The sequence below is a fragment of the Ranitomeya imitator genome, chromosome 2 (genome assembly GCF_032444005.1).
Source record: "Ranitomeya imitator isolate aRanImi1 chromosome 2, aRanImi1.pri, whole genome shotgun sequence".
NCBI lineage: Eukaryota > Metazoa > Chordata > Amphibia > Anura > Dendrobatidae > Ranitomeya > Ranitomeya imitator.
This window is the reverse complement of record NC_091283.1, coordinates 585,956,438-585,971,630: the sequence shown is the minus strand read 5'-3', so window position 1 is coordinate 585,971,630 and position 15,193 is coordinate 585,956,438.

The following is a 15,193-nucleotide window of genomic DNA, read 5'->3' as shown; positions in this document are numbered from 1 at the left end:
AGACGAAGAAAGGAAGGCTGGTAGCAATCGAAGGAAACACGAATGCTGCCAAGTACAGAGATATCCTGGATGATAACCTCCTCCAGTGTGCTTTGGATCTCAGAACAGGCTGAAGTTTCACCTTCCAACAAGACAATGACCCTAAGCACACAGCTAAATTAACAAAGGAGTGGCTTCAGAACAACTCAGTGACCATTCTTGACTGGTCCAGCCAGAGCCCTGACCTAAACCCAATTGAGCATCTCAGGAGAGACCTGAAAATGGCTGTCCACCAACATTCACCATCCAACCTGACAGAACTGGAGAGAATCTGCAAGGAAGAATGGCAGAGGATCCCCAAATCCAGGTGTGAAAAACTTGCTGCATCATTCCCAAGAACACTCATTGCTGTACTAGCTCAAAAGGGTGCTTCTACTCAATTCTGAGCAAAGGGACTTATGACCATGTGATATTTCAGTCTTTCTTTTCTAATAAATTTGCAAAACTTAATACCGTATATACTCGAGTATAAGCCGGCCCGAGAATAAGCCGACCACCTTAATTTTGCAACAAAAAACTGGGAAAACTTATTGACTCGAGTATAAGCCTAGGGTGGAAAATGCAGCAGCTACCGGTAAATGTCAAAAATGAAAATAGATACTGATAAAAGTAAAATTAATTGAGACATCAGTAGGTTAAGTGTTTTTGAATATCCATATTGAATCAGGAGCGGCACGGTGGCGCAGTGGTTAGCACTGCAGCCTTGCAGCGCTGGAGTCCTGGGTTCAAACCCCACCAAGGACAACATCTGCAAAGAGTTTGTATGTTCTCTCCGTGTTTGCGTGGGTTTCCTCCGGGCACTCCGGTTTCCTCCCACATTCCAAAGACATATTGATAGGGAATTTAGATTGTGAGCCCCATCAGGGACAGTGATGATAATGTGTGCAAAAAAAAAAAAAAAAAAAATGTAAAGCGCTGCGGAATATGTTAGCGCTATATAAAAATAAAGATTATTAAAGATTATTATTATATTGCTCCATACTGTTCATTATGGCCCCATAAGATGCTCCATACAAAATAGGCTCCATATAATGCTCCATACAGTTCATTATGGCCCCATAAGCTGCTCCATACAAAATAGGCCTCATATGTAACTCCATACAGTTCATTATGGCCCCATAAGATGCTCCATATACAAATATGCCCCATATAATGCTCCATGCAGTTCTTTATGGCCCCATAAGATGCCCCATATAACGCTCCATTCAGTTCTTTATGGCCCCATAGATGCCCCATATAATGCTCCATGCAGTTCTTTATGGTCCCATATATGCCCCATATAATGCTCCATGCAGTTCTTTATGGCCCCATAGATGCCCCATATAATGCTCCATGCAGTTCTTTATGCCCCATAGATGCCCCATATAATGCTCCATGCAGTTCTTTATGGCCCCATAGATGCTCCATATACACTGTGTTCCAAATTATTATGCAAATTGGATGTAAGTGTCATAAAGATTTAATTGTTTTGTTTTTCAAATAAACTTGTGGATGGAATTGTATCTCAGGGCTCAACTGAAATCAATCTTAAACACATGTGATAATTAGTTTTCCAGGTGATTCTAATTAAAGGAAAACTACTTAAAAATGATGTTCCACATTATTAAGCAGGCCAAAGGTTTCAAGCAATATGAGAAATAAAAAGGATCTCTCTACTGCTGAAAAGCGTTAAATAGTGCAATGCATTGGACAAGGCATGAAAAAATTAGATACTTCACAAAAACTTTGTGATCATCATACTGTGAAGAGATTTGTGACTGAAACAGAGCACAGACAGAGTTCATGCAGATAAAGGCATAATGAGGAAGGTTTCTGCCAGACAAATTCATTGGATTAAGAGAGCAGCTGCCAAAATACCATTACAAAGCAACAGTTATTTGAAGCTGCTGGTGCCTCTGGAGTCCCTCGAACCTCAAGGTGTATGAGCCTTCAAAGGCTTGCTGTGGTGCATAAACCTACTATTCGGCCACCCCTAAACAGTGTTCATGAGCAGAAACGGTTGCAGTGGGCCCAGACATGCATGAAGACTAATTTTCAAACAGTCTTGTTTACTAATGAGTGTCGAGCATCCCTGGATGGTCCAGATGGATGGAGTAGTGGATGGTTGGTGGATGGCCACCATGTCGCAACAAGGCTGCGACGTCAGCAAGGAGGTGGAGAAATCATGTTTTGGGCCGGAATCATGGGGAAACAGCTGGTGGGGCCCTTTAAGGTTCCTGAAGATGTGAAAATGACCTCTGTAAATAGCGTTTCTGACTGACAACTTTCTTCTATGTCAAAAAAACTGACCGTCACATCCAAACATAGACTAAGTGTGAAATATGAAAAATGAGAGCGTTTAGTCTATGTTTGGATGTGATGGTCAGTTTTTTTAAATGTATTCTTTAGCCTTCTGATCGAGCACTCCGCCTCCTAGCCACAGGTGTTTTAATTACAGCAGGTCCAATACCCCTCCACAGAGAGAGAGAATTTTAGTCTAAGAAGAAGTTTCACAGGTACCCATTCAGATGGAGACGTTTATTCTCAGCGAGGAAAGGCAAGTTTAGGACCTGGTATAAGAGAGATGCCGTAAAGTGGCTACCAAGTACACATGAAATTGACCATTTTTATGCGCTAAACGCTCTCATTTTTCATATTTCTAGTGCAGTAATGCAGTTCAATTTTCGTGTTTCATGTTTGCATGTTTTAGCGCTGCAGTGTGCTGCCTGATTTACTTGACTATATACGAGTTGGCGACTCTAGGTTCAGCACCTGTTCACACTTAGTCTATGTTTGGATGTGACGGTCAGTTTTTTTAAATGTATTCTTTAGCCTTCTGATCGAGCACTCCACCTCCTAGCCACAGGTGTTTTAATTACAGCAGGTCCAATACCCCCCCACAGAGAGAGAGAATTTTAGTCTAAGAAGAGGTTTCACAGGTGCCCATTCAGATGGAGACGTTTATTCTCAGCGAGGAAAGGCAAGTTTAGGACCTGGTATAAGAGAGATGCCGTAAAGTGGCTACCAGGTACACATAAAATTGGCCATTTTTATGCGCTAAACGCTCTCATTTTTCATATTTCTAGTGCAGTAATGCAGTTCAATTTTCGTGTTTCATGTTTGCATGTTTTAGCGCTGCAGTGTGCTGCCTGATTTACTTGAACTTTCTTCCATGGTCTAAAAGCAGAAACGTGCCTTCAGGAGCAAAATCATCTTCAGGCATGACAATGCCCCATCTCATGCTGCAAATAATACCTCTGTGTCATTGGCTGCTATGGGCATAAAAGGAGATAAACTCATGGTGTGGCCACCATCTTCCCCTGACCTCAACCCTATAGAAAACCTTTGGAGTATCATCCAGCACAAGATCTATGAGGGTGGGAGGCAGTTCACATCAAAACAGAAGCTCTGGGAATTTATTCTGACTTCATGCAAAGACGTTCAAGCAGAAATGCAGCACCCCAGGGTCCTGGTCGTTGCAGTAATGTCATTCTTCCACCAGGGGGAGTGATCTTACGTCTGATGGCAATAAAGGAGATCACCTTACCAGGTATCACAAACCACACAACACACTTCACACTCCAGTCCACCAGGGGGAGCTATGCTCCTATCTATTAGGGCACTCCTCACAGTTGGGTAAAACTGGTGGCTTGGACAGGAAGTTAGGCAGAAGCTGACTGGGCAGTGACCCAGGCAGAAGCTGGCTGGGGATTTACCGAGTCAGAAGCTGACTGGGCTTCACCCAGGCAGCACCTATCAGGCAGACAGGGGAAAGGAGGAACATCAAACCATTGCAGACAGAGAGGTCCCTGACAGGGGTGGGATCCTGGCAGAGGCCTAGATAGAAGCCCACGGAGCTGCGCCTGCCCCACGTGCGGCAGCATCCTAAGAAAGGACACTAAGGGAATTGTGTTGCTGAGAGTGAGAAACGAAGTCATAGCGAAAGGAGAGAAAACCAGAAGGAGTTCTGCCCTGTAAAAGGCTGCCTCCTTCTGAGGCGTAGAAGCCGGTAGCCAGAACACAGAGGGAGCAATCGTCTCCAAGCCTTGCTTCAGAGACTGGCAGGACAGCTAGTTCCATATTAGTTGCCCGACCCATACCCAGGAGGCACGGTGGCAACTTGTGGGGGCTGGGGCGTCGTAGGGTTCCTGTAAAAAGCCTCAGGCCATCAGTCATATGGGTTTGTCCTATCCATACCATCTGGGGGACAGAGAGAAAGAGACAGAACATCTAGAACACCAACATCAGTTGTGAGGTCCTCACCGAGAAGCTCAGCAGGGAGGTACTACAACACTCAGGCGCTAGAGGAAGGCTACTGATTTCCACCTGGATAAGGGGACTCTGGAATTGCCTTCGGACCAGCCGGACTCTGCCTGCCTTGTGATCTGGTGCTCTGGACTGTGGACCCTGAAGCCTTCAGTAAAGATAAAGAGACTGCAACCTTGTGTCCTCGTTATTCACTGCACCTTACAACACCCACCATTCACCATCTACACTCTGGGAAGCCCTGTGGACATGCTTCACCTGTGGGAAGGTACACCATCTAGCTGCCATAACATCACCCAAGCGGACCCCTAAGCAGCGTCGGTCACCCTGACCGAGTACCACTGGTGGTGTCATGAACACTATCCCTTTAAAGACCTTTCCCCCATTTTCAACGGACGTCCCCTAGGGCCACGGACCGGGTCAGCCACAATGACATCCCCACTGAGAACCAAAGGACCCGGTACCGAGTAACCCCTAGCCCTAAGGGGGGCGATCCAGAAACTCTCCAAAAACTCAAGAATGCAAGAATTGTGAAGGTGATATCAAATAAGGGGTCCTATGTAATGTAACTTGGCCTGTTAGGATGTTTTGGAGTTAAATAGCTTTTTTGTTCAGTGAATGTAACCTCCTATTGCTGCAAACTCAACAAATGAGCATTTTCAGTTCTTTAAAACATATCAAATGTTTAGAAATTCTACTGTGCCTAATAATTTGGAACAGTGCATTTTGAGTTTTTAATCATTTTGGAGATTATACTATTATCATTGGGAGGTTTCTTCAATAAAATTTGATGTATACTCTAACGGGTGATGACTTTTAAAAGACTGACTGTCATTTGCACCGACCATTTAGGAAAATCCGAGAAAAATGTCATCTGCATAATAATTTGGAACATAGTGTAATGCTCCATGCAGTTCTTTATGGCCCCATGTAATGCTCCATATAATGCTCCATGCAGTTCATTATGGCCCCATAGATGCCCCATATAATGCTCCATGCAGTTCTTTATGGCCCCATAGATACCCCATATAATGCTTCATGCAGTTATGGCCCCATAGATGCCCCATATAATGCTCCATGCAGTTCTTTATGGCCCCATAGATACCCCATATAATGCGCCATGCAGTTATGGCCCCATAGATGCCCCATATAATGCTCCATGCAGTTATGGCCCCATAGATGCCCCATATAATGCTCCATGCAGTTCTTTATGGCCCCATAGACGCTCCATATAGCATTGTGCCAGATGTAATGCTGCTGCTGCACTAAAAAAGAAAAAATGACATACTCACCTCTCGTTGCTGCCTGCTGCTCCTCAGCGTCCCGTCTCTCCGCACTGACTGTTCAGGCAGAGGGCGGCGCGCACACTAATATGTCATCGCGCCCTCTGACCTGAACAGTCACTGCAGAGCAGGGGTGTCAAACTGCATTCCTCGAGGGCCACAAACCATGCGTGTTTTCAAGACCTCCTTAGCTTTGCACAAGGTGCTGTAATCATTATGTGTGTAAGTGATTAAATTATCACCTGTGCAGTACAAGGAAATCCTGAAAACATGACCCGTTTGCAGCCTTTGAGGATTGCAGTTTGACACCTCTGCTGCAGAGGACGCGGAAGACGAGGTGGCGGTGGAATGCGGAAAGGTGAATATGACATACTCACCTGCGCCCGGCGCTCCTTCGCTTTCCCTGCATGTCCCACGTCTCCGGGAGCGGCAGCTTTTTCCTGTAGTGAGCGGTCTCATGGCACCGCTCATTACAGTAATGAATATGCGACTCCACCCCTATAGGAGTGGAGTCCATATTCATAACTTTAATGAGCGGTACCAGTGACCGCTGAACAGGGGAAGAAGCTACCGCGCCCGAAGACCGTGGGATATGCGGGAACCGTGTCAGGAGCGCTGGGAGCAGGTGAGTATTTGACAGGCGTCGCTCCCGCTCACCTACCGACCCCCCCCCCCGCCTTCCATTACTCGAGTATAAGCCGAGAGGGGCACTTTCAGACAATTTTTTTGGGCTGAAAATCTCGGCTTGTACTCGAGTATATACAGTACATTTCTTGTTTTTCTCAGTCAAGATGGGGAGCAGAGTGGAACATTATTGAGAAAAAAATTAATTTACCAAATGTAATAAAAACAATTGAATCCGCGCTGAAAGGGCAAAACAGATGGAACAAACAGACCTGTGAAGAGTAAATGTGACACAAGAACACGCAAAGCACACTATACAAGCCCACACCCCCCCACCTATAGTAAAACAATCTCACCTTGAATAAACCTAGACCGGAGCCTGAACAAATGGCCGCACCAGCGCTGCCGAACACACGGAAGGACTCACCAGCAAGAGATGTGCCGACGTGTATCACGGTGCAGTCCAGTTAGGAGAAAGGGATCCGGCGTGTAGAGACGCTTGCGGGAAGGTGGGCAGGCGGAGGTGATGAGCCAAATGGCTGCAATGAAACAAGAAGTGAAAAATTTAAATGGGTCTGAATACTTTCCGTACCCACTGTATGTGGGAGATATGGTGGTAGAACCTGCATCTCTTAAGCATTTATATCATATACTTTTCATATGATAGAAACCTCTCAAAGGGTAATGCCCCTTTATATTTTACTGGATCCCTTGGAGGTCATTCAATACGACAATGTGGCTCTCGGACCAGAAAAGCTCGTGCACTCCTGCCCTAGACATTAATGTGCAATATAAGTCTTTTATCCCCTTAATTCCATATGATGTACTATCCCGTTGAGGTAACCTGGGACTTAATTCCCAGTGACGGGATAGTACGTCATATGCAATCGGCCGCGCTCACGCTGACTATCGCAGCTGACATCTGGCACTATGTGCCAGGAGCGGTCACAGACCGCTCCTGGCACATTATCCCCGACACACTGCGATCAAACATGATCGCAGCGTTCCGAGGACATAGGGAAGCATTGCGCAGGGAGGGGGCTCCCTGCGGGCTTCCCTGAGATCCTCGGTACAAGGTGATGCACTCACCTTGTACCGAGCATCTCCTCCCTGCAGGCCCCGGATCCAAAATTGCCACGGGGCTACTTCCGGGTCCTGCACGGAGGCCTGTAAGCCTGCGGCAGTGCACGTCAGATTGCTGATCTGACACAGTGCTCTACAAAGTGTCAGATCAGCGATCTGTCACTATATAGTGATGTCCCCCCCGGGACAATGTGATAATGTAAAGAAAAAATATTTAGATGTGTAAAAAGAAAAAAAAAATTCCTAAATAAAGAAGAAAAGAAATATTGTTCCCATAAATACATTTCTTTATCTAAATAATAAAAAAACAATAAAAGTACACATATTTAATATCGCCGCGTCCGTAACGACCCGACCTATAAAACTGTCCCACTAGTTAACCCCTTCAGTGAACACCGTAAAAAAAAAAAAAAAACGAGGCAAAAAACAACGCTTTATTATCATACCACCGAGCAAAAAGTGAAATAACATGCGATCAAAAAGACGGATATAAATAACCATGGTACCGCTGAAAACGTCATCTTGTCCCGCAAGAAACAAGCCACCATACAGCATCATCAGCAAAAAAATAAAAAAGTTATAGTCCTCAGAATAAAGCGATGCAAAAATAATTATTTTTTCTATAAAATAGTTTTTATTGTATAAAAGCTCCAAAATATTAAAAAAAGATATAAATGAGGTATCGCTGTAACCGTACTGACCCGAAGAATAAAACTGCTTTATCAATTTTACCAAACATGGAACGGTATAAACGCCCCCCACAAAAGAAATTCATGAATAGCTGGTTTTTGGTCATTCTGCCTCACAAAAATCGGAATAAAAAGCAATCAAAAAATGTCACGTGCCCGAAAATGTTATCAATAACACATCAACTTGTCCCGCAAAAAACAAGACCTCACATGACTCTGTGGACCAAAATATAGAAAAATTATAGCTCTCAAAATGTGGAGATGCAAAAACGATTTTTTGCAATAAAAAGCATCTTTTAGTGTGTGACGGCTGCCAATCATAAAAATCCGCTAAAAAACCTGCTAGAAAAGTAAATCAAACCCCCCATCATCACCCCCTTAGTTAGGGAAAAATACTAAAATTAAAAAAATTTATTTATTTCCATTTTCCCATTAGAGTTAGGGCTAGGGTTAGGGCTAGGGTTGGGGCTACGGTTAGGGCTAGGGTTAGGGTTGGGGCTAGGGTTAGGGCTACAGATAGGGTTTGGGCTAAAGTTAGGGTTAGGGCTGGGGCTAAAGTTAGGGTTAGGGTTGGGGCCAAAGTTAGGGTTAGGGTTGGGGCCAAAGTTAGGGTTAGGGTTGGGGCTAAAGTTAGGGTTAGGGTTGGGGCTAAAATTAGGGTTGGGGCTAAAGTTAGAGTTAGGGCTACAGTTAGGGTTGGGGCTAAAGTTAGGGTTAGGGGTTTGGATTACATTTACAGTTGGGATTAGGGCTAGGGGTGTGTCAGGGTTATGGTTGGGCTTAAGGTTAAGGGTGTGTTGGAGTTAGGGGTGTGGTTAGGGTTGGGATTAGGGTTAGGGGTTTGTTGGGGTTAGGGGTGTGGTTGGGGTTAGGGGTGTGGTAGGGATTAGGGTTAGGGGTGTGTTTGGGTTAGGTTTTCAGTTACAATTGGGGGTTTCCACTGTTTAGGCACATCAGGGCTCTCCAAACGCAACATGGCGTCCGATCTTAATTCCAGCCAATTCTGCGTTGAAAAAGTAAAACAGTGCTCCTTCCCTTCCGAGCTCTCCTGTGCGCCCAAACAGGTTTTTACTCCAACATATGGGGTATCAGCGTACTCAGGATAAATTGGACAACAACTTTTGGTGTCCAATTTCTCCTGTTACCCTTGGGAAAATACAAAACTGGGGGCTAAAAAATAATTTTTGTGGAAAAAAAGAATTTTTATTTTCACGGCTCTGCGTTATAAACTGTAGTGAAACACTTGAGGGTTCAAAGCTCTCACAACACATCTAGATAAGTTCCTTGGGGGGGGTCTAGTTTAAAATATGGGGTCACTTGTGGTGGGTTTCAATGTTTAGGCACATCAGGGGCTCTCCAAAACGCAACATGGTGTCCCATCTCAATTCCAGTCAATTTTGCATTGAAAAGTCAAACGGCGCTCCTTCCCTTCCAAGCTCTGCCATGCGCCTAAACAGTGGTTTACCTCCACATACGGGGTATCAGCGTACTCAGGACAAAATTCACAACAACTTTTGGGGTCCAATTTCTTCTTTTACCCTTGGTAACATAAAACAAATTGGAGCTGAAGTAAATTTTTTTGTGAAAAAAAGTTAAATGTTCATTTTTTTTTAAACATTCCAAAAATTCCCGTGAAATACCTGATGGGTTAATAAACTTCTTGAATGTGGTTTTCTATCATACAGACCCCTCAAAATGGCTTCAAATGTGATGTGGTCCCTAAAAAAAATGGTGTTGTAAAAATGAGAAATTGCTGGTCAAGTTTTAACCCTTAGGCCATGTGCACACGCTGCGGATTCCGTTGCGGAATTTTCCGCAGCGGATTTGATTAAATCCGCAGTGCAAAAAGTACTGCGGATTTATCGCGTTTTTTTGTGCAGTTTCCACTGCAGTTTTAGACACCTGCGGATTTTTAACATGGAGCAGGTGCCAAACCGCTGCAGATTCCGCACAAAGAATTGACATGCTGCGGAAAATAAACCGCAGCGTTGCCGCGCGTTTTTTTCCGCAGCATGTGCACAGCGGTTTTTGTTTTCCATAGGTTAACATTATACTGTACACTGCATGGAAAACTGCTGCGGATCCGCAGCGTCAAAACCGCTGCGGATCCGCAGCAAAAACCGCAACGTGTGCACATACCCTTATAACTCCCTAACAAAAAAAAATTTTGGTTCCAAAATTGTGCTGATGTAAAGTAGACATGTGGGAAATGTTACTTATTAAGTATTTTGTGTGACATATCTCTGTGATTTAAGGGCATTCAAAGTTGGACAATTTCCATTTTTTTCACAAATAAACGCAGGTAATATTAAAGAAATTTTACCACTATCATGAAGCACAATATGTCACGAGAAAACAATGTCAAAATCACCGGGATCCATTGAAGAGTTCTAGAGTTATAACCTCATAAAGGGACAGTGGTCAGAATTGTAAAAATTGGACCGGTCATTGAGGTGTAAACCACCCTTGGGGCTTGAGGGTTTAATAAAACATCCAATAATCCAGAATTTCCATGTTCACAAGTGGCCCAAAGCAACCAATGATGGCAAAGCTTTAATTTCTAAAGCAGACTGAGACAAATTAAAGCTACAATGTAATTGGTTGTTACTGTGGAGGAAGAAAAACAGTTTTAGTGCAGCGCCCCAGAGACCTGGTCGTTGCAGTAACGTCGCTCTGCCACTAAGGGGAGTGATGGTACGTCTGCTGGCACTAACGGAGTTCATCTAACCAGGTATCACCAGCACACATTACCCTTCACACTCCGGCCACTAGGGGGAGCAAAAGGTTTTATTTATTAGGCCACTCCTCACACTGGTAAAACTAGGGGTTGGATAGGAAGTTAGACAGAAGCTGACTGGGTTTTGTCCAGGCAACATCCCGTGGCAGGGGGTGTTGCGGGGAAGATTCAGGGGGGTCCCTGTCAGGCGTGGGAACCTGGCAGGTACCTAGCGACAAGGCAGAACGTTACGGAACCGCGCCTGCACTACCTTGCGGCGGTATCCTAAGAAAGGACACGAAGCGAAGGATATTGTGGACAGTGAGAAACGAGATCAAGCACAAAGGAGAGCCAGTAGGAGTCGTGCCCGGAGAACGGCAACATCCTACTGAGGCGCGTAGCCGGTGCCCGGAACACCGAGGAAGTAACTGACTGGAACGAACGAGAATAGAAGTTGTGAGGACTATCCCGAATGCTCAGCAGGGAAACACTACAACACACAGGCGCTAGTGGTAGGCACTGTTTTCCACCTGCAAAGGGAACTCTGGATGTGCCTTCGGACCGGCCGGTCTAGGACAGCCCTGTTAACTGTGCTCTGGATTGAGGATCCTGAAGTCACCAGTAAAGAGATAAAGATACTGCAACCCTGTGTCCTCGTTATTGTCTGCACCTCACATCATCACCATCCACCTTACTGGGAAGCCCTGGGGACTCACTTCACCTGTGGGAAGGTAAACCATCTAGCTGCCATCACATCACCCCAGTGGACCCCAAGCAGCGTCGGTCACCCTGACCGAATACCACAGGTGGCGTCACAAAACCTTGACAGACTCGTATCACCTTTCATTGGACGCCCCTTAGCAGGGTCACGGACCGGGTCCAGCCACCGTGACATCCCCAGAACTGAGCCAGCAAAGGACCGGTACCGAGTAACCCGCGGCCAAAATCAGTGCGGGAAAAAGCCACACACCTTTCCGCAACGTGTGCGCATACCCTAATGGTGCTGACAGTGAGAAAACCCTGATAGGTTTACTATTGGACAATGGGGAACATGTATGCTATGTCTTCATATTAGTCTGGTCATGAAATGTATGTTCTGATATTTTAAGATATTTGGCTCATAAATCAAATACTGATAATATGTTAACCCCTTCCCAACTTAAGACATCCTTTCTTAGGGTTCAAGGGCATGGAAAAGGCAAAGGAGCTGAACCTGTTCTATACTTGGCAGGAGCCAGCTGTGTTACACAACCAACCATGCTATTTAACGATTTAAATTTGTGGCACGATTGTTTTGGTGTCCATCATTCACCCACAACACGATAGCAGAGAACTACAACAAGTAGTATGGAAAAAAATTGTCCTGGAAAAATGGTTGTCCATGTTGGTAAAAACAAAACCCAAAGAACTATGGCGGAATTGCTTTTTTCTTTCACGATTTCGCCCCGAGTTTTTTCCTGTACATTATATAGTAAAACTGCATCTTGTCCCACAAAATTGTCTTCATACAGCTATGTAGGTGGAAAAATAAGAAAGTTATGGCTCTTGAAAGAAGGGAAGATAAAACAAAAGCACAAAAAACCATCATCAGTTTGGAAAGTGAATAAACAATGTGCAGCATCAGAAGGCAGGCATCGTACATGGATACAGCAGAGAGAAATTAGTTTTGGCAGCAGGAATGCGCAAGGCGTGACCTGTGAGGTGCAGGTGAGGCACAGAATCTGTGAGGTGCCGGGAAGGCAGCAGGTGACTGAGGTGAGGCACGGGACCTGTGAGGAGCGGGGCAGGCAGCAGGTGAGGCAAAGAATCTGTGAGGTGCCAGGAAGGCAGCAGGTGAGGCACGGGACCTGTGAGGTACGGGGCAGGCAGCAGGTGAGGCACAGAATCTGTGAGGTGCCGGGAAGGCAGCAGGTGAGGCACGGAACCTGTGAGATGCGGGGCAGGCAGCAGGTGAGGCATAGAATCTGTGAGGTATGGGGAAGGCAGCAGGTGAGGCACAGGACCTGTGAGGTGCGGGGCAGGCAGCAGGTGAGGCACTGGACTTGTGAGGTGCGAGGCAGGCAGCAGTTGAGGCACAGGACTTGTGAGGTGCGGGGCAGGCAGCAGGTGAGGCACAGGACCTGTGAGGTACAGAGCAGGCAGCAGGTGAGGCACAGGACCTGTGAAGTACAGAGCAGGCAGCAGGTGAGGCACAGGACTTGTGAGGTACGGAGCAGGCAGCAGGTGAGGCACAGGACCTGTGAGGTACAGAGCAGGCAGCAGGTGAGGCATGGGACCTGTGAGGTGCGGGGCAGCAGGTGATGCACAGGACTTGTGAGGTGCGAGGCAGGCAGCAGGTGAGACACAGGACCTGTGAGGTACAGAGCAGGCAGCAGGTGAGGCACAGGACTTGTGAGGTACGGAGCAGGCAGCAGGTGAGGCACAGGACCTGTGAGGTACAGAGCAGGGAGCAGGTGAGGCACGGGACCTGTGAGGTGCGGGGCAGCAGGTGAGGCACAGGACTTGTGAGGTGCGAGGCAGGCAGCAGGTGAGACAGGACCTGTGAGGTACAGAGCAGGCAGCTGGTGAGGCACAGGACTTGTGAGGTACGGAGCAGGCAGCAGGTGAGGCACAGGACCTGTGAGGTACAGAGCAGGCAGCAGGGGAGGCACAGGACCTGTGAGGTACAGAGCAGGCAGCAGGTGAGGCACAGGACCTGTGAGGTACAGAGCAGGCAGCAGGTGAGGCACAGGACTTGTGAGGTGCGGCACAGGCAGCAGGTGAGGCACAGGACTTGTGAGGTAGGGAGCAGGCAGCAGGTGAGGCACAGGACCTGTGAGGTACAGAGCAGGCAGCAGGTGAGGCACAGGACCTGTGAGGTATAGAGCAGGCAGCAGGGGAGGCACAGGACCTGTGAGGAACAGAGCATGCAGCAGGTGAGGCACAGGACCTGTGAGGTACAGAGCAGGCAGCAGGTGAGGCACAGGACTTGTGAGGTGCAGGCAGGCAGCAGGTGAGGCACAGGACCTGTGAAGTACAGAGCAGGCAGCAGGTGAGGCACAGGACCTGTGAAGTACAGAGCAGGCAGCAGGTGAGGCACAGGACCTGTGAGGTACAGAGCAGGCAGCAGGTGAGGCACAGGACCTGTGAGGTACAGAGCAGGCAGCAGGTGAGGCACAGGACCTGTGAGGTACAGAGCAGGCAGCAGGTGAGGCACAGGACCTGTGAAGTACAGAGCAGGCAGCAGGTGAGGCACAGGACTTGTGAGGTACGGAGCAGGCAGCAGGTGAGGCACAGGACTTGTGAGGTGCGGCACAGGCAGCAGGTGAGGCACAGGACTTGTGAGGTAGGGAGCAGGCAGCAGGTGAGGCACAGGACCTGTGAGGTACAGAGCAGGCAGCAGGTGAGGCACAGGACCTGTGAGGTACAGAGCAGGCAGCAGGTGAGGCACAGGACCTGTGAGGTACAGAGCAGGCAGCAGGTGAGGCACAGGACCTGTGAGGTACAGAGCAGGCAGCAGGTGAGGCACAGGACCTGTGAAGTACAGAGCAGGCAGCAGATGAGGCACAGGACTTGTGAGGTACGGAGCAGGCAGCAGGTGAGGCACAGGACCTGTGAGGTACAGAGCAGGCAGCAGGTGAGGCACAGGACCTGTGAAGTACAGAGCAGGCAGCAGGTGAGGCACAGGACTTGTGAGGTACAGAGCAGGCAGCAGGTGAGGCACAGGACCTGTGAGGTACAGAGCAGGCAGCAGGTGAGGCACAGGACCTGTGAGGTACAGAGCAGGCAGCAGGGGAGGAACAGGACCTGTGAGGTACAGAGCAGGCAGCAGGTGAGGCACAGGACCTGTGAGGTACAGAGCAGGCAGCAGGTGAGGCACAGGACCTGTGAGGTACAGAGCAGGCAGCAGGTGAGGCACAGGACTTGTGAGGTGCAGGCAGGCAGCAGGTGAGGCACAGGACCTGTGAGGTACAGAGCAGGCAGCAGGTGAGGCACAGGACCTGTGAGGTACAGAGCAGGCAGCAGGGGAGGAACAGGACCTGTGAGGTACAGAGCAGGCAGCAGGTGAGGCACAGGACCTGTGAGGTACAGAGCAGGCAGCAGGTGATGCACAGGACCTGTGAGGTACAGAGCAGGCAGCAGGTGAGGCACAGGACTTGTGAGGTACAGAGCAGGCAGCAGTTGAGGCACCGGACCTGTGAGGTACAGAGCAGGAAGCAGGTGAGGCACAGGACCTGTGAGGTACAGAGCAGGCAGCAGGTGAGGCACAGGACCTGTGAGGTACAGAGCAGGCAGCAGGGGAGGCACAGGACCTGTGAGGTACAGAGCAGGCAGCAGGGGAGGCACAGGATCTGTGAGGTACAGAGCAGGCAGCAGGGGAGGCACAGGACCTGTGAGGTACAGAGCAGGCAGCAGGGGAGGCACAGGACCTGTGAGGTACAGAGCAGGCAGCAGGTGAGGCACAGGACTTGTGAGGTACAGAGCAGGCAGCAGGTGAGGCACAGGACCTGTGAGGTACAGAGCAGGCAGCAGGT